The sequence below is a fragment of the Lethenteron reissneri genome, chromosome 52, assembly GCF_015708825.2.
Source record: "Lethenteron reissneri isolate LAM-NWPU_2019-01 chromosome 52, ASM1570882v1, whole genome shotgun sequence".
In the NCBI taxonomy this organism is placed as follows: Eukaryota; Metazoa; Chordata; class Hyperoartia; order Petromyzontiformes; family Petromyzontidae; genus Lethenteron; species Lethenteron reissneri.
In genome coordinates this window covers 8,917,301-8,935,833 of record NC_083830.1, presented here as the reverse complement: position 1 = coordinate 8,935,833, position 18,533 = coordinate 8,917,301, and the positions used below count along the sequence as shown (strand labels likewise).

The 18,533-nt window shown below is 50.9% G+C and overlaps 1 protein-coding gene across 3 annotated transcripts in view; it reads right to left on the bottom strand.

Moving 5' to 3' along the window:
- Positions 1–18,533, bottom strand: part of LOC133355779 (ubiquitin carboxyl-terminal hydrolase CYLD-like) — a 56,260-nt gene that overhangs the window by 27,856 nt on the left and 9,871 nt on the right. The gene's annotated exons all lie outside the window — the stretch shown is intronic.

Genomic DNA, 18,533 nt, shown 5'->3' with positions numbered 1-18,533 from the left:
ACCGTCCTCCGTTGGGGGGCAGGGCAGAGAAACATAGGAGAGACGATAAAAAGAACACCGTGACACAGCCAGAGATAAAACAAGTGGAGCCCAGTACCAACGATGACAATGAGCGCCAGGGACAGCCGAGGCAGCGCCGACAAGTCCCAGGGCATCCTGAGGGGGCACGGGGCCCATTCGTCATCGAGCGCCACGAACACAGGAACAGCACTTGTGATTTTGTTTCACAAGTGCCGTTCTGTGGAGAAACGTGCACGACATCCGCAATGAAATTTGTTTAATCGATTCTTACAACTTAAACAGTCTAAAAGTTCACGGTGCAGCAGCAGAGGTCTATACTGAAAGTATGGGCGAGGAAGACACTGGGCCTGCAATGAGTTAACACAATAAATAAGCAGACAACAAAACACCTCCATCCGATAACCATCTCATCACATAAAAGTTTTTTTTTTTAAACATCCGATCAGCTACACAAGGCTTCTGGTACAATATTTTTCAGCAGCATTTGTTTAACAGAAGCAAACTCAAGATCGGTTTTTGACAGTGTCATATCAGCAGTCAGGCCTGCTTAAAACAACGCTTGGTGAACTGCGACATGTTTACGCTGCTAGAAATGGGCCCTAGCAATGAGTTGAATTAGTTCAATGTACATCTTCGATAAGGGGGCTTCTGGCACGGAGGAAATCGTGACGCTCACGGGAAAATTCGTCTGGGAGAAAAGTGGAAGAAACTATGGCAGAAGAGAGAAGTGAAACCAAAAGGGGGGTACAGAAAACATCCTGTTGTGGGTCCGGTACTTTATGCCAGGAAACGTAAACAAGAGCGTAGTAAGTGCAGCGGTTGTAACCACGCACCAGCGCCATACACCTATTCCATCAGTAGAGTTTGATCCTGAACACTTCTGCGTCAAGATGTATACACAGTGTGCTCATAGGCATTTAGGTCATGTGCCCTGCAATCGTTATCGACTGCATACCTTTAAAAACGCAAGAATTGCCAACGCACAAAGTCACTCAATCTGCGGAGAGGCAAAAAGATATAACCTTCTTTCAAAAGCATGACCTTTATTCCGTTTCCTTAGAACGAGGCAAGTGTCCGCAGATGCAGTGCATCTCTGAGCAAGACCAAAACCCAGCAACTAGGGTCAACACGAAGGTCTAATTATAGCCGAGCAGCTTACTCTTGTACGACCGGATGCCGCCGTGGTGAAACGGGTGTCGTGCATGGGACTCGCAATCTGGTGGTCGCCACTGCTTCGAGATCTCACCCAGCCAGCACAGCAGTTGAAATAATGGTGCCCTCCCCCCCACTCCGCCTCTGCCGCTGCCGCTGCCCACCCAGCAGTGCAAGTGGGTTCGGCATCGCAGTACATCGGCAGGTGGGGTAAAGTGCGGGCACGCCACCTGTTCATCCAAGATGCTCGAATCAGCAATTGTTTCTTGCTGTGGTTGTCCAACCTGATGACGGACGCTTGTGTTGCGCCCGAAACGTCATGATTTATTATTTTATTTCAATTATTATTTCTATTATTTATTTTTACCTACGTGACTTTACCGAAAAAACCTAACAGCACGAAAAGGTAAGCTCCCGTCGGCAGTGGTGTGAGCATGCAATTGTGATGGCTGCACCTTTGACGTATTTTGCTCTAAAACTAGACCGTGCAAAGGCAATAATTTCCCACGTGAAATCAAATGATGGGAGTTTTACTGAACATAGTTTTGTTGCTATAATCATCGTGGACATGGTTTTACGGCACTCACCCAGTCTCCCGCTGCATGTAAGATATGTTAATACTTAGAGGTGGCCAGGTAGCTTCGTAGGTTAGTGCTTTGGGTCAATTTCACCGATAAGACATCAGTGCGAGGGCCGCCACACATGTGAAACCATTGGGTTTGAGACAGCATGATGGGGTGCGTCAGGCAGAGGTCGCAAACGGGTTTTGATTCCTTACCTGTACCCGGGTACGGGTAGCCGGGTATCGGGTAGGGTACGGGTATCGGGTACCCGATTGCGACCTCTGGCGTCAGGGGCCGCACTAGGGGCTGCCTGCAGGCCCACGGGCCTTGCAATGTAGAAGACTGCTTTAGGCCATGGGTTCGAATCCAGTGATTAAACCGGGTTCTCAAAATGTAACATGCTGATGATGGTCTCAGCTCGCTCCTCAATGAATGTACACGAACAACAACAAAATGATCACGTTAATTTGGTTCCGCGCTGAGTACGGCTGAATTCCATGCCTCAGAAATGTTAACTCTCAGTGGCGAATGTGATTTGTAACTTTGATCCTTACCTGTACAGCTCATTTTCAGAAGCGACCTGGCCACAAATTGATAGCTCAACGAAGCGGCTCATCATAACGTGGAAATTCGCAGCAGCCAAACACTCTAAACGCACGATTCTAAATGTGGAGGAAAAAACCGAAGGACCCGGGGAAAAGTCCACGCGGCCACGGAGAGAACACCGCAAACTAAAAATATACAGCAGGCGTTGGGATCGAACCCAAGACATCCTGTGTACGAAGCGAGGGAGTTAACATCTCACCATCGTGGCACTTGAAGGGATGTGAGATGTATGTGGGACAATTCTCCAACAATGATCTGCACTGCTGCTCTCTGCGAGAGGTCCCGAGTGAATAACTTCGACTCGTGACCTGAGACCGACACAGCGTAATCCGGAATTAATTGGTAAAGGGGGGGGGGGAAAGGGGAAAACAAATAATGAAAAGATACAGTTATCACTCGACAGCCGAACTGGTGTCTCTCCCCATTGAATGAGAAGGAACAGATGGCAAATAGACGAATCCCAGTGTGGCATTCGCCTAACAGAATAAGATTAAAGCACGATTACATGATCCCTTTGAAAAAGTAAAGGAACCGGACTCAACAGTATGCGATCAAACACACCGGCCAGGCTCAACACGTTCCCTCGCTTCCACGCATCTTTAATAGACGATCATTGTTTTTTTTGTTTACGATTGCTGCACGTTCGCCACCACCCACCATGATCGATTCACCGCTGGATAAAAGCCTCCTCTCCAAAGCAGTGGCTGGCCCGCAAACTTCTCTGCGGTGGCCACATCACTTAAGAAACGAATCAGTGAAACGAAGTCCCTTCGCTGACCGCACGAAACAATCAATGTAATAATCCGCCCAGCAGCCGGCGTACGAGTTGATTTCATCGCTCCACCTCCATTGTGGACGTCCTCTCCGGCAGGATTGGCCTCCTCCTCTGGCTGCCGCTCCGGCACTATTCTTGGTCTCTCGGTCATCGGCCCCTTCTCTCGACGCGTTTTCACCGAAACCCACTGAACGCTTTCTGAACAGTCAGTAAGACGTATGTATGTACAGTAGAACCCCTCTTGCCAACCATCCCTGTTGATGACTACCGTAATCGTTTAACGACCGGCCTCCATTGAGCCCAATGTGTCGTTTATAGTAGTGGTGTACAGTAGTGTAGTGTATAGTGTAGTGTAGAGTAGAACCCTTTTTAACGACCACCCTTGGTAATGATTAATTGCTTAACGACAGGCCTCCAGAGCCCAGTGTATAGTGTAGTGTAGTAGTGTAGTGTATAGTAGTTTAGTGTATAGTAGTAGTGTATAGTAGTGGTGTATAGTAGTGTAGTGTATAGTAGTGAAGTGTATAGTAGTGTAGTGCCTCCAGAGCCCAATGTGTTCGCTTACCGACCATTCTCCTGTTAACAGCGGGCTGTTGTAGGTACAGTAAGTATTACTTCATGCATTGATTAAATATCATTAAGTAAATTTCGATTTAAAGCTTTCGTGACTGCAGGGATTCATCTTCTTGTTTCTTTCGGTAAAGTCACGTAGAAGGGAAGTAATCAAAAATAATAAAAACAAAACATAATAAAACAATTCTCACGACGTTTCGGCTACAACGCAAGCAGCCGTCTTCAGGTGAAGAATGAGACACTACCAAACTAGGAGCTTATATATAAGCTGCATTGGGGGTTGAAGAGCGCCTTAACAAAAAGAATGTGCATGTGAAGAGGGATTTAGCATATTCATGGAAAATGCGTAGGCGTTGGGCGGGGGGGTGTCAAAGTCATATTATGCCCATGCATTATGCAGGATCAGCAGCAACCAAGGGGGGTGCAGGGATTAGCAGTAACAAAGGAAAGGAATGTTAATGATATGTAGCTGCAGTTACTCAACAACCACGTAGAAAACTAAAGTATAAACTACATAAAAAACTAAAGTATAAACTGCATCGCACCATCAGTATACTTACTATACTCTATAATAAGCTGAGTTACTAACAGCAAGTAATACATTACAATTTTACCTCGTAAAAATTCTATAATATGCTTCCATCTAAACCTTATTCTCTTACATCACACGAGCATATACCGTACTATATACTGCCATAGATAAACCCAACATTAAATTATATACTGTATTGCTGTAAACCAACCTATATCTTATACATTTAATATCACACTATGTATTATTCTACACACCCTAATGTGTATCGAAATGGTTTATTACGTCCTTCCAATGATTGCTGAGCCAGAATCCATCTTCTCGGTTAAAGTTGTCTCTGTGTTTGTATATGTGGATCGCCTCATGAACGAATCTCTCATGATAGCCAGATGGCTTGCAGAGAACCTCTGTCTTGGAGAAGTCAATATCATGTGAGCCCACTGAGTTGTAACAGTGATCTGCCACGGCTGAGGTGTTAGTCCTACCGTGTTTCAGGTCAGCTTTATGTTCACGGATGCGGTCCGAGACATGTCGTTTGGTTTCCCCAATGTAACTGCTACCACAGAGGAAACTTAGTTTGTAGACGCCAGGGTACTGTATGTCTGGAACCACATCTTTTACAGACGGTACCAGATCACGGATTTTATGTACTGTGTTGAATCGGACCTGGATCTTGTGTTTAATCAGGATTTTGGAGATCTGGGGTCACAAAAAAGATCTCCAAAATCCTGATTAAACACAAGATCCAGGTCCGATTCAACACAGTACATAAAATCCGTGATCTGGTACCGTCTGTAAAAGATGTGGTTCCAGACATACAGTACCCTGGCGTCTACAAACTAAGTTTCCTCTGTGGTAGCAGTTACATTGGGGAAACCAAACGACATGTCTCGGACCGCATCCGTGAACATAAAGCTGACCTGAAACACGGTAGGACTAACACCTCAGCCGTGGCAGATCACTGTTACAACTCAGTGGGCTCACATGATATTGACTTCTCCAAGACAGAGGTTCTCTGCAAGCCATCTGGCTATCATGAGAGATTCGTTCATGAGGCGATCCACATATACAAACACAGAGACAACTTTAACCGAGAAGATGGATTCTGGCTCAGCAATCATTGGAAGGACGTAATAAACCATTTCGATACACATTAGGGTGTGTAGAATAATACATAGTGTGATATTAAATGTATAAGATATAGGTTGGTTTACAGCAATACAGTATATAATTTAATGTTGGGTTTATCTATGGCAGTATATAGTACGGTATATGCTCGTGTGATGTAAGAGAATAAGGTTTAGATGGAAGCATATTATAGAATTTTTACGAGGTAAAATTGTAATGTATTACTTGCTGTTAGTAACTCAGCTTATTATAGAGTATAGTAAGTATACTGATGGTGCGATGCAGTTTATACTTTAGTTTTTTATGTAGTTTATACTTTAGTTTTCTACGTGGTTGTTGAGTAACTGCAGCTACATATCATTAACATTCCTTTCCTTTGTTACTGCTAATCCCTGCACCCCCCTTGGTTGCTGCTGATCCTGCATAATGCATGGGCATAATATGACTTTGACACCCCCCCGCCCAACGCCTACGCATTTTCCATGAATATGCTAAATCCCTCTTCACATGCACATTCTTTTTGTTAAGGCGCTCTTCAACCCCCAATGCAGCTTATATATAAGCTCCTAGTTTGGTAGTGTCTCATTCTTCACCTGAAGACGGCTGCTTGCGTTGTAGCCGAAACGTCGTGAGAATTGTTTTATTATGTTTTGTTTTTATTATTTTTGATTACTTCCCTTCTACGTGACTTTACCGAAAGAAACAAGAAGATCATTAAGTAAGTTTTTCGAGCGAAAATGGGTAACGTTTGATGCTATCCGAATGAATTAAGCCTTTAACATGTCTTTCCCATACTCGCTTGTTGACCAAATCTTTAACGACCGGTTTCGTGGAACCAATTGCCATCGTTAAAGAGGGCTTCTACTACTGTATGTGGAACTTCTTTCGCACCGTACGCAGCCAACTGAGCCAATCGAGGTCTCAAACCTGCGTGCGTCCTCTCATCCACGCATTTCTGTCAATCTCTCCACGCAGTGCCAGGCGTCCACTTCTCCACGCTTCATGGCGCACGTTTGAGCGTTCGTACAAATGTCTCGTTAGCGTCCGCGTACGCGATGAGCGACGTTGACGCATCAGTGGCGATGGGAAAAATGGGCGAGATTCTGGGCGAGCTCGGCCCCAATGCCGAAGCTGATCTTTCGCGCGAGCGAAAGCAAGGCAGCTTGTTTATGCAACACAATTAACCCCGTCTTCATGCGAGCGGAATTTCCGCAGTTGCTATTAATACTGCAGTGCACACAGCGTCGCTATGCTGCATGTAGTCACGCACGGCACATCCCTCACCCGTCACACACCGACATACCACACCCGTCACAACCAATAACAACACTCAAAACAAAGATTTCCCCCCCCATAGCCACAGCAGAATGTTAGGGCAAGTGCCGTTAGTGAAAGGGCAGTACAACACAAAGCACAGGGGGTGGGTGGCCAACGCCACACCCGGCCGTCTTTGTCTTCCTAGTGGGCATTGTTTACACACCACACTGGGTAATACTTTGAGGCTGAGTCGACCTAGGGGAGGACCAGGACCGGTTCAGATAATCGTCACCGATGTTGGCCGCGAGCGGGAATCGAACTCGGGTCGCCGAGTCCGTAGCGCAGTGCGCTAACCGCTACGTTGCCTCACATCACGTACAAAGCGCGTGAAATACACGGCACACATCACAAAACAAAGATCCCCCGCATAGCCTTAACAGACTGTAGGGGCAAGTGCTGTTAGCGAGCACCTATGAAGGCTGGAATGGTACACGAGGGGGTGGGTGGCCAGCACCACGCCCGACCGCCTTTGTCTCCCCAGTGGCGATATTCACACATCGCACCAGGTACTCATTTGAGGCTGAGTTAACCTAGAGGAGGCCCAGGACCAGTTCAGATAATCGCCACTTGTGTTGGCCGTGAGCGGGAATCGAACCCGGGTCGCCGGGTTCATAGCGCGCGGCACGCTAACGGCTACACTACCGCTCCCCACAACACATCACAACACACCACATTGCACACCCATAACACACACACCCATAACACACACACACAGAGCACACTGCAACGACCAAGCGAGTCCACACCCATCCCCGCATACAAATCACCACCGTAAACTCGCGCGCGCGCGCACTTTTACCACAGTGGCGGCTAATAGGTGTGGGTGGTGATGGCGGTGGTGGTGGTGATGTGCAATATGCATTCCCTCGTTGTGCAACAAGTTTATGTGCGTGTACGGGAGCGACGCGGCGGGCACTTTTGCGATTGTGAAAGAGAAGCCCATCACAAGAGAATACACCTTGCAGGCTGCATACAAATAGCATCAACGACACGCCACAAACAGCACAAAACTGCAACTCCCATCATGCCTGGCATGCATGTCATGCGATCGCCGCATTGCACGTATAATGCTCTAAACCTTATCCAGCTCTGGATCGGGCTGCTGTTTTTAAGCACGCCGAATGTGTGATCTTAAATATACTTTTCATAATTGTATTGTTTTGTACGAACCTTACGTTACATCAGACCAACACAAGGCAAATGGGGTAAGGAAATCTGTGCGAGTCTAAAAACGGTGATGCAAACTTAGCAAAACTAAAAAAAAATAGATCCATAAAGCTAAGAATCACCCAAGATTGTACAAATGCACTGAATAGCAGGGGGTGGTGAACGGTTAAATGCCAAGATATTAATATTCTTGGGCTCCAGCATAAAAGGCTTGGGGCTCGTAGAGACGAACCAATGGACTTCAAAAGTCAGCTGCAGGCAACACGCAGCATCGTGTGCGGTGGTGTGTGTAAAACACACACGCCCGATGGTATAACGTGGATGGCATGGGCCCTGATGCAAGAAATGAAACGCGACCCCCCCCCCCCCCCCCGTTAAATTCTGTCCCGTCCATCTTCGTAACCCATCGCCCGGGCCCCTCCCAGTGCCTGGCCCGTGGGTCCCAGTGGAGTTACTCAGTCTGCCTGCACACCCGATAGCTACGCCAATGACTAAACCCTTTGGTCGCCTGAAGTCTCACTCTATGAGCATCTTGAATTAACACCGATCCCTTTGGTAGCCCTTACTTTAGCTCAAAGCCACTTGAATCACTCAACCCTTGAGGAGCGTAGTCTGGCTCTATGAAACTCTTGGAATGCTATCGCCAATAAATTGCAACTTGAGTCACTACCTATGAGATCTTCACTCAAAACTGCTCTAGAGGAGTTGTACACCCCTAGCTGCCAGTGCTATTCAGTGGCCTAAAATACAATGTTTCGCTCCGGATGATCGCTGCAAAGTATGACCTGTGTTTTGATTTAGTGTGCTGATCTTAAAGGTGCATTGAAAAATTTTAATACTCCGATTGATGCTCCTGCTGTTGTGGAGTGACTCATGCAGCCAGCTATGGCTGCAGGGTTTTTGGTAGTACATGTTTTTTGTCGTTTATTGTGAAAATTCCGTCACAGTTCCTATGATCACTGTTTCATTGCTTTATTTTGGTGATTTCGAAAAGTTTACTGGTTTGGCCATGTTTGTTTGTTGTAGTACGGAGTAAGACTGATGGCCTTAATCCAAGTTGTCTTGTGGTTGTTGTTGTTGTTTGACTTGCATCCCACTGCGATTTTTGCACACAGCGTTGGTGTACGTGCTTTTTTTGCTGTCTTTTCTTGGATTTTCTGTTTGCACTTAGTCACATATTCACTTTAAGATGTTTTCTTGTTCATGTTTTTGTTTGTTGCGGTTGCACCCGATCCAAGAGCCGAATGGCTCACAGGGCTATACCTAATAAATGAACTTGAATTCACACAGAACCCTTTGGTAGTCGTAGTCCCTCTTCTTCTTCCACGCGTTTGTCCCACTCACGAGGGGTCCGCTATCCTTGCCAACCGTCTCCATGCTGCCCTGTCCTGCGCCATCTCTTTTTCCGATCCTCGGCCCACCATGTCCAATCGCACCACATCGCCCCCCCACTCCCATCTCTTCTTCTGCCTTCCTCTTCTTAATTTTCCTTCCACTTGCATCACTTGCACCTTCTGACCCACATGTCCCTGTTGTCTCTCCACATGACTGAACCACACCAGAGCCTTTTCTCTCTCTCATCTTCTCTGTGCTTTCTATCACCTTGAGTCTTTCTCTCACTTCTTCATTTCTCACCCTGTCCTTCCTTATTAAACCCAACATCGACCACAACATCCTTATCACTGTGACTGACGTAGCTTGGTCCTCCCTCTTTCTTGTGCCCCAGAACTCGGCCCCATACAATAGCAACCGGCCTCACCACCGTCTTGGACACTAATCCCTTCAACCAAACTGGGAGCTTCTTATCGTACACCACACCAGTCATCTCTCGCCATTTCAGCCATCCAGCCCTTCTTCTTGTTCTCATCTCCTTCTAGTGATCCATCAGCACCACATCGTTGCACCCAGGTACTACAACTCGTTCGTCTTCATTAACAGGTCACTTCCAATTTGCAATCCTCCTTCTGCATTATTTCCACTGAAATTTGCCAGGATCTTTGTCCGTAGTCTCACTCTTTGACCCACATTAATTAACACCAAACCGTTTGGCAGCTGTAGTCCGTCAGGCCCTACAAGCCTCTTGATTTCACACGAAACCCTTTTGGTAGTACCAGTCGGGCTCAACGACCTAGGACAACGATTCACAATGCACCTGGCAGCATTGCATGTTGTGGCGTCGAAGTCCGGCACAAGGAAATAAATGGGGCCCCAGCCATCGCTCGAACGTCCTCCTCTTTAGGAACCTGGTACTTGGCCCCCCATATGGCCCACGGGACCCCGGTGCAGCTGCAATGCCAACACATTTGACAGCGATACCACTGCCCACACCACGACACGCATCACAGTAGGGGGGGGGGGGGGGAAGCCAATTGATACAACAGTGCACGTGGCCGTAACAGATATTCCACCGCCCTCTGCCACCACCTGACACGGCCTAGCAGTCACGCGTTCGCCACTTGTTGCACAGTTTCGCGGTTCGAATCAAGCGGCCGCGCTGGTTAATACTGCGGCGGGTGGAACAACCATGACGATACGCGCCGTCCGCCTTCACGGTGGACGATGAAGATCCCCCGACGTCATTCGCAAGGGTAGGCCATCGTGGTGCCGGCGTCAGGGTCCACGTTTGTCAGATTCGAAAATGACACTGCAAATTACACAACTGGGATTATACGCAAGGCAAACATCCCCCTCCCCCCCCCAATGATGGAGACTTATACCACTTTTTGCAAATTAGACTATCCCAGTCTCTTGAGCTATGAGACTAGGGTTCAACAAAAATAACCTTGCAACCTCAGTATTGTAAAAGCTGTAAAAGCATGTAGACTATCTGGATGCAAAAACCACATAAAAGGTTGTTAAGAACAACAACAACTTACAGACACTTACTAAATCCATGCCTGGCCACACGCCGTGTCGGTCACAGAGGTTCCTCAACCATACGTCACCCAGCCGGTGCAGTGCGGGTTGGTGAAGTGGGGGGGGGGGCGACCAGCACACATTTAGTTATCACTCGCCACTGTTAGCCGTGGCTAGGAATGTAACTCAGATACCTGGGTTCATAGCGGAGTTTCACTAATCACTGCACTACCGCTCCGACTTAAGGCTAGGTAAAGGTACAGTTGCTGCCCTGATATTTCTTGTCCACGCAACTGCTGGAAAAAGTGCCTCCACTAGAATGTGTGTTTGGCCTACTCTTCCACGCTGCCCAGACGTCACGGAAGGGACCGGAGTACCCACACTTTACCCCACCACACGAGATCTGTCTGCCGATTGAATAACTGTGATTCGATCATCATCACGATTCATGGGCAAGATAGTCTGTGTAGGTTTCCACTGCACAAGTTGTTGCCAGCACTGTGATTAACCCATGCATATGGCTGGGTGTAAAAAGGCAGGTGGAATGAAGACATTTTCTCCATTGTTTCCAATGGCGCGCCAGGAGATGGTGGTGTAATGGTTCAGTAACATTACACCAGGGCAGCTTCTCAACCTTAGGTCAGCACATTAATTCACTTTCATTGAGCACGTAAAATAGGTGGCACCGCGAGTCAAGTGGGTTGGTCGGTACAATTGGGGTGACAAATGCTATTAGTATCTTCCATGAGAAGACTTCAACATGGGCAGAAAGATTGGTGTACTTACCATCTGTTTTTATAGACACACTCAATATTGATTTACACATTCTGCAAATGTTTCATATCACATTAGTTTTTTTTACCTTCCAAAACGATATCATACCTATAAAAGACATTTTTGTCTGTTTCTTTCTCTGTCTGCACACGCTTTACAACGCGTTTAACTGACAAACTGTTGGGTATTCGTTTCAACAAAGTACATACAACGCAATAAGCCCCCGGCGAAAACGCGCTATTCGTTTTTCCCATCGGTCAAATGTAAACTAATAAAATCACACTTCATAACAATTTATTATTTTACCACGCTGAACGTGGCGCCATAGCACGCATCTGCGCATTCGTGGTTGCCCCGAGCCGAGCGGTGACGGGAGGATCTCCTTCCCGTTAAAAATGTAGAGGTGATACGCGCTGGGATTAAGGATCGTATGCACAGTGCGTGATGATTGGCTGTGTAGGTGGTGACGCGCTGAGAGGGAGTGATCAGGTGGCAGCGCAGTGTGATTGGTGGAGTAATGTTAACACGCGCTGGGGAAAGCGGATCGTAGAGAGAGTGCGTCGTGATTGGGTCATTAAGGAACGACGCTCACGTCGACGCCGCATCAGCTCCGTCCCTCGTGAGCAGGGGCTATAAAAGGGGATGCACACAGGCGTAAGGGCAGTGTGTAACCAGCGAAGAAGGAAGACGGGGATGAAGACCTAGAGCCCTGCGGTACCTAGCCCCGCTGTCCTCAGGGGACCGGGACTCTGTGTAACCCAGAGGCGAGTGTAGTGGGTGTAGCCATAGGTCTACACGAGCCGAATGTACTATGTGTAGCCAGGGCATAGGGCTTACACGAGTCGAATGTATTGTGTAGCCAGAGGCATAGGGCTTACACGAGTCGAGTATATTGTGTGTAGCCAGAGGCATAGGGTCTACACGAGTCAAGTGTATCGGGTGTAGCCAGAGGCCTAGAGCTTACACGAGATTAGTGGAGTGTGTCGGAGGAAGAAGAGAGACCACACGTTGTATTGTGATACCTAAAGGATTTAATAAAAGTGTGTTACCCGTCAAGAAGTTCCTGCCGTCAATTCCCATACTTCAACTGGCGTCAGAAGTGAAACGGTCCTCCAAGCATGGATACAAGGAGGAACCGTCGGACCCACGGGATTGACCACGAGGACAACCTCGACGACGCGGGCCAGCGGGCATCAGGGGGTGAGGAAGAAGAGCTGCCCACGGGGCAGGATCCACCGACGGCGCCGGTCGAGCGACGGGGGACTGACACCGTGCTTCGCGAGGCACACTCCCGTCTGGCGGAGCTGCTGCTCGCCGCCGCGTCCATCTTGGCGGAGATCAGCTCGTCGGGAGGAGCGGGGACGGCGGCCGACGTGCTACAGGGTCGCCCTGCAGATTCCCGCCAAAACGATTTGGCGATTCCCGCCATTTCATCCGCTCCAACTTTTGGCGGGAACGGCCATCACCACGTGGCAGCGGTTCTCCATGCGCGGCCGCTGACGTCACCAACGCGCGCGGCGGACCGCCATCACACACCCGCCACTGGGGCCGCCATCTTACACACCGACGGGGGGGCAGAGAGGAAGCACGAGGAGGAGGACGACTTTATCTTTCAGCAGCGCCTTCCCACGTTGTCAGCATTCAAGGCGGAAGGCGGGGATTGGAGCCAATTTCAGCGCAGATTTTTGGCGCATCAAGAGATGTCCGCCTGGTCCGACGCTACGGCACTGCGGGCACTGCCTGCCATGCTGGACGACAACGCGCTCGCGGCCTTCACGTCCGCACGCAGGTCGGACCGCTCCACGCTCAAGGATGCGCTGGCTCTCATGGCCAAAGTCTACGGTCCTCCCTCGGCGTGCCGCCATCATTTCTACGCAAGACGGAAGGCGGACACGGAGACCGTGCTCGCCTACCGCACGGCGTTGCTCGCTCTCGCTGACGCCGCGTTCCCTCGTATGGACGAGGAGGGCCAAGATGCGATGGTTTTGGAGCAGCTGCTCAAGTTGGCGCAGGACCTGGGGGTCCCCATCAACACGGCCGACGACACCGATATTTCTTCATTACGGGTCGCCACGAGCATGCAAGCGCACGAGGTCCTTCAACGGAAGCAGGGGGTCGTCTGCAACGCTGCCGTGCCCTCAACTCCGGGTCCGGTTGACACCGTGCCCCAAGTCGTCAGCCCACGAGAGGACGCGTTCATCGCGGGACGAGCGGGGGACTGTAGGTCGGGGGGTCGTTCGCCTCTGCGAGCGGCCCGCAAGCTGGAGCAACCGAGATCTCCGACTACTGTCATCACCTGCTATAACTGCGGCCTTCGTGGCCACGTGGCCTCCGGTTGCCGCGCCCCACGTCAGCGCGCCATGGGACCTCGGCTGGACGACGACCAAGGCCCCAAGTCATCACTGCAAACCCCGGCAAGTCGCGGCACCTCACATGCTTGGCCCGCATACTCGACACGTATGGGTCGTCGCGTTGCGACGAGGGAGAGCCGAGTAGAGTTCGGGGATTCGGTTCGGAGAGGGGGGTTCGGCCGGGACCGGGGAGACATTAAATGGTCGGAATTGGGGCACAGAATAGTGGCTGCCTCAGCGGGTTCATCCGTCGTTACCGGATCGATTGATGGGGTCGAGGTCAGGGTGTTAGTGGACACGGGGGCATCGGCGACTATTATTTCGGATCTCATTTATAATATTCTCCCGGTACAATGTCGTCCGCTTCTTCCGGTGGATGTGCCATTTTACGCCGCTAACGGGGGATCGTTGGGCATTATCGGTCAGATTAGGGCGTCCATTTGCATTGGTGATATCAAATTGTCGGGACCCGTTTTCGTTTCATCTTCCCTGGCGGTTCCTTGCCTATTGGGCACTGATTTTTTGGCGAAAATGCCCATCAAAATTCTCATTGATCAGCGTTGCATTGAACTACCATCGGGTCGCCGTATTTCATTTTTGACGAGCCCTAATGTAATTCGGACGGCGTGCGCTACCATTCAGGCGTTAGCAACACAGACCGTGCACGTGCCCCCGGGTTCACAAATGTTGATTCCCCTCCGGTTACGGAAGCCATGGGGGAAGGAGGCCTCGGAACAGGCCATGCTTTTGGGTCCTTCTAATAGGGCTGTTGGAGGTCTCGATTTATCGGTGGCTCACACTTTGGTTGGGGCAGACAGGGATCCGTTTGTCATGGTTTTAAACGCTGGGGCGCGGCCGGCCGTCATTCAGCAGGGCACCGTGCTGGCTCACGCGGCACGGGTCCCTGCGGAGGAGAGGCTGGTTGCGCAGGCTGATCCGAGCCCCACGAATAGCGTACCATCAAAGGAGGACCTAGATTGGATTGATATGCTGTGCGCGGACTCTGACGATTTGTCAGCGCTACAGTTGGGTGCGTTGCGCGGGTTGCTGATTGAATTTTCGGATGTCTTCAGTAAACATAAGTATGATATCGGATGCACGGACCTGCTACGCCACCACATTGAAACGGGCGATGCGGCACCGGTCAGGCAAAATCCCTTCCGACTGAGTCCTGCTGAGAAGGAACATGTTCAGTCGGCAGTTAACGATATGCTGGAAGCCGACATTATTTCGCCTTCTTCCAGTCCTTGGGGAGCACCTATTGTGCTCGTTAAAAAGCAGGACGGGTCCCTGCGATTTTGCGTCGATTTCCGCCGCCTGAATAAGATCTCGGTGGCCGACGCATATCCGCTCCCCAGGATGGACGAGTCTCTCGATGCATTGTCCGGTGCGCGATACTTCTCGACTCTTGATTTATTGTCCGGATTTTGGCAGTTGCCACTCGACGAGGAGTCTAAGCCTAAGACTGCATTCCGGACTCCAGGGGGCCTGTTTCAGTTTAACCGGTTACCCATGGGACTTCACTCCTCTCCTGCGACGTTTCAGCGTCTTATGGAATTGGTTTTGTCGGGCTTGCAGTGGGAGACGTGCCTCATTTACCTTGACGATGTCATTGTTTTCGGTAAAACGTTCGAAGAACACCTCCAGCGATTGAGAGGGGTGTTCTTGCGAATGCGATCGGCTAAATTAAAGTTTAAAACCGGCCAAATGCCATCTTTTTCGTAAATCCGTGAGGTACTTGGGTCACATTGTCGACTCTTCGGGGATTTCTACCGATCCTGCGAAGACGGACTGTGTCAGTTCGTGGCCGACGCCCACGTCAGTGTCAGACGTGCGCAGTTTCATCGGTTTTGCTTCGTATTATCGCCGATTCGTTGAGCACTTCGCCACCATTGCAAAGCCCTTGCACGCTTTAACGGCAAAAGGAGTGAAGTTCCGGTGGGGACCGGAGGAGGAGGCTGCATTCTGCTCCCTCCGGGACGCCTTGGTAAGGGCCCCACCCTTGTGCTATCCGGACTTTGAGAGTCCCTTCTTGCTAGACACGGATGCTAGCAACACGGGCATTGGGGGAGTGCTGTCCCAAGTCGTTGGAGGGGTCGAACGGGTGGTCGCCTATGGTAGCAGGGTGTTGTCGCCGGCAGAGCAGCGCTACTGCGTCACCCGTCGTGAACTACTTGCCATTGTTTTTTTTGTACAACAATTCAGGCCATATCTCTATGGTCGTCATTTCACGGTCCGGACGGACCATGCGGCGCTCCAGTATTCATTACGGGTTGCCCAGCCCTCGGGCCAATTGTCGCGGTGGTTGGAAGTCCTCCAGGACTATCAGTTCACGACTACGTACCGTAAAGGGTTGCGACACACGAATGCCGATGCCCTGTCGCGGTTGTTGCCTTGTCACAAATGTGCGTGCTTATCGGGATCGGCGCGCTGTAAACCTCCGGTTACGGAAGGTAGGGAGGCGTTGGTTGCGACCGCGAGCACACCAATTGGGGATGGTCCCGCTACCCCAGGGGGTCAGGACTCGCTGCTCTCACTGTCGTTGATTGAGTGGGGCCGTCTCCAAATGGCGGACAGCTCCCTGCTGGCATTGCGCCGAAAGACGGAGGGTTCCGAAGGTAGCCACGACCGAACTGGCTCCTACGAGCTTAAGCAGGGCCTGTTGATGAGATGGGACAGTTTGTCCCGGCGGCATGCGATTGTGGTGCCTTCTGCTGTGAGGGGGAAGGTTGTCTTGGCCGCACACGAACGCCTCTTGCATTTGGGAGTTAACAAAACGCTTGCCCTGCTTCAGCGTGACTATTATTGGCCGGGAATGGGGGGTGACGTGGTGAATATTCTGAAGGGTTGTGTTGAGTGCGCCAGACGGAAACCACCGCCCGTGGCAGCTAATCCACCGCTGCAATCTATTCAGGTCTCGCGCACTAACGAGCTCGTTGCACTCGATATTCTGGGGCCCTTTCCGGTCACGCCTAGGGGTAATAAGTACCTGTTGGTGGGGGTCGAATATTTTACCCGGTGGCCTATGGCGTGGCCACTCGCCAACCAGTCGGCGGCGGCTGTGACGGACGCCTTTGTCCAGGGCTACGTCCTGGACAAGGGGGCTCCCGAACGCTTGCTGACTGACCAAGGGAAAAATTTTTCGAGTAAATTACTGCAGGAGGTGTGCGACCTGTTGGGTACCAAAAAGGTGCGTACCTCCCCGTACCACCCGCAGACGGACGGGATGGTGGAGAGGCTTAACAGGACATTGACCTCTATGCTGTGCCAGCAGGTGTGTGAGTCGCATGTTGATTGGGACCTGCAGGTCCCTGGGGTCCTTGCCGCGTATAGAATGGCCCCCCATGCAGCTACGGGGTTTTCCCCGTTTTTTCTAATGTACGGTCGGGAAGCCGACCCGCCCATGGAAACGCAGCTGGGTCTGCCCGCACCACGAACTAATTCTAAATTGGCAGAGCATATTAAATTTAATATTCATAAACTGACAGAGGCAAGGGAGGCCGCACGGCTTAATTCGCGGGCTCGCCAAATTGCGAACGAGCGGTTGCGGGCACGGAAGGTGTCCGTGCACAATTGGGAACCAGGTGACAAGGCCTGGCTGCATTGCCCTCAGGCACCTTTGGCCACGTCGCCTAAATTGTTGAAGCCATGGCGGGGACCCGTGGAGGTCGTGCGGGTGGCACGCCCCCAGTGCGTTCAGATAAAATGGGGGAAACGCCGTTGGTACGTCCACCCCTCCCGACTGAAACCGTTCTCGCCTCCGTATGGCCTCCCCTTGTGTCGTGAGGGCCGAGCATGTGACGTGACCGACAACCCTGAGGGGGAATTGTCCTTGCCTGCTCCTCACATGTCTCCGCCTGATCCGCTCCCAGGTGTCTCGGAACTGACTGCTGCCGACCACCGGCGGCCGGATCTTCACGGCGGGGCCGGTCCTTCCAGGCCCGACCTGTGCCGTCTAGAGCTGCCGGAGACACCGGACGGTCGCCAACGTCCCGTTCCATACGACGGACCGGCCAGACGGACTCGCGCTAGGTCGCGCTACTTTGTGTAACCTACCACGTGCGGAGTCGAGGCAGCCGGAGCGCCTCGGCACTGCGTGGGTCACAGTGACACTTGGCGCGTTCGTTTTACGGTGTTCGCTTTTATTGTGTTGTTCGTCGGGCTGTATATTGCTTCATATTTAAGGTAGTGTTATGTTGTTGTTGTTGTGTTACGGGGCACACTGGGATGTGGAGTTCTTTATTACTGCGTTGCGTTATGTTGTGTTGTAGGTTAACAGCCGGGCCGGCTGCAAGCTATGTGGGAGGGGGTGATGTAGAGGTGATACGCGCTGGGATTAAGGATCGTATGCACAGTGCGTGATGATTGGCTGTGTAGGTGGTGACGCGCTGAGAGGGAGTGATCAGGTGGCAGCGCAGTGTGATTGGTGGAGTAATGTTAACACGCGCTGGGGAAAGCGGATCGTAGAGAGAGTGCGTCGTGATTGGGTCATTAAGGAACGACGCTCACGTCGACGCCGCATCAGCTCCGTCCCTCGTGAGCAGGGGCTATAAAAGGGGATGCACACAGGCGTAAGGGCAGTGTGTAACCAGCGAAGAAGGAAGACGGGGATGAAGACCTAGAGCCCTGCGGTACCTAGCCCCGCTGTCCTCAGGGGACCGGGACTCTGTGTAACCCAGAGGCGAGTGTAGTGGGTGTAGCCATAGGTCTACACGAGC